The sequence below is a fragment of the Leuciscus leuciscus genome (assembly GCF_965113295.1).
Source record: "Leuciscus leuciscus genome assembly, chromosome: 12".
NCBI classification, from domain to species: domain Eukaryota; kingdom Metazoa; phylum Chordata; class Actinopteri; order Cypriniformes; family Leuciscidae; genus Leuciscus; species Leuciscus leuciscus.
This window is the reverse complement of record NC_138736.1, coordinates 546,029-548,177: the sequence shown is the minus strand read 5'-3', so window position 1 is coordinate 548,177 and position 2,149 is coordinate 546,029.

Sequence of the window (2,149 nt, the reverse complement as noted above, 5' to 3'; positions counted from 1 at the left end):
TGTGTTGTGTGCTCTTGTTGTCGTTAGTGAAAGTGGTCGAATCGCATTCAATCGGGATAAAACTAAGATAATAGTTATTCTTCATAAAAAATGCCTATAAAAACCCTCCCAATAAACTATTGTCTCTTTCTTCTCATGCCTAAAGAAAATCAGCCAGGCTACTGTGACACACGACATGTTTTGGTTACACTTTATTTTAAGGTGTTCGTTCTACGGTGTAATTGTGCACTTAAGTATTGTTTAATAATTAACTACATGTACTTACTATAGGGTTGGAGTTAGGATTGGGGTTTGGTTTAGGGTTAGTAAAGCATTCAAAGCTGTAATTATGCATAATTTATACTTATTATTACTACAGTAACTATAACATAACATGTTTTAAAAGGACACTGTAAAACAAAGTGTATATATATATACACACATTTGTGATGCATTAATAAAAATGTCAATAATGTGCCAATGCATATGAATGCTTATTTGATATTATTAATATTATTTAATTTTATGTCATTTTATGTAAATTAATTCTCATCCCATAGTGAATAATGACTTTACTATTGTCTTATTAGAGCTGCTTTACAGCAGAATTGAATTCATTTTGCATCATTGAATCGCTATTTTCCTGTTTGTCACTGTAAAGCTGCTTTGAAACAATATTGTATAAAGTGCTATAGAAATAAAGGTGACATGACTTGACTTAAATAACTCTTCATGATTATTAATCTTTGTCCTCTTTCTCTTTCCTGTTTTGCATTCTCCCTTTCTCCTCCCTACTTTCTTCATCTCCAATTCCATCTATTCCTTTCATTATTTTTAGAAAGGGCTGCTCAGCTACTCGGAGACTGACCTCCGTAAACCCAAGGGCTTTGCTGCATCCCTGTCCTGGAAGAAGAAGAAGAAGAAAAGAGATCTGTCCCAAGGTTTTTCAAGCATTAATGATATCACAGGGGTCAAAGATGACATCAGTGAACAGGAAGAATATGACAACCAGGCAGAAGTAGAACCAAACCAGCTTGGTGTTGAGGCAGCGATGCCTATGGCAGAACCGCCCTCTACTTCTGACCAATCCCAGACCCAGGATGTCTTGAGTGACATGTCTCAGCCCAATGAGGAGGATGCAGGTTATTTGCCTTCAGATTTGGGCAGTACATCAATACCATTTATTGACTCTTCACTGTCTGATAGTGATGCTTACCAGACGCCCCCAGGTAGCCCAGTCCCAGAGTACTTCTCGTCTGATTACGCCGATACCCAAGCTGTAGATAGATCATCTCAGTCCTCCACATCTGTGCTGTCCTTCACTTCACAGACTGGGTCTGACGTCACAGACTCATTCAGTCCTGTTCCTAACATGGAAACTGCAGCGAATACTGACACACGCACAGTCCATAATTCAAGCACAGATCTGAACCCGAATGATCATCTGTTTTCTGACTCTGATTCTGAAGTATCTAAATCAGGGATTTTAGCAGATGTTGAGGTCAAAACCGTCACCACAGATGTTGCTCAAAAAGATTCATACCTGGGAAATAAAAAATCAACTGATGCTGTCCACCAGAACTACATGTCCTCCATCGACCAGAGTTCCACCTCTTCCATCTCCGAGATTCCCACCACTTCCATTTCTTCCATTCCCCAAATTTCCATCTCTGAGAGTCCCACCATTTCCATTTCTTCCATTCCCCAAAAGTCCATCTCTTCCATCCCCCAAAGTTCCATCTCTTCCATTTCTGAACATTCCCCCACTTCCATCCACCAAAGTTCCATCTCTTCCATTTCTGAACATTCCACCACTTCCATCCCCCAAAGTTCCATCACTTCCATTTCTGAACATTCCACCACTTCCATTCCCCAAAGTTCCATCCCTTCCATTTCTGAACATTCCACCACTTCCATTCCCCAAAGTTCCATCCCTTCCATTTCTGAGAGTTCCCCCACTTCCATTCCCCAAAGTTCCATGTTTTCTATTTCTGAGAGTTCCCCCACTTCCATTCCCCAAAAGTCCATCTCTTCCATCCCCCAAAGTTCCATCCCTTCCATTTCTGAACATTCCACCACTTCCATTACCCAAAGTTCCATCCCTTCCATTTCTGAGAGTTCCCCCACTTCCATTCCCCAAAGTTCCATCTTTTCCATTTCCGAGAGTTCC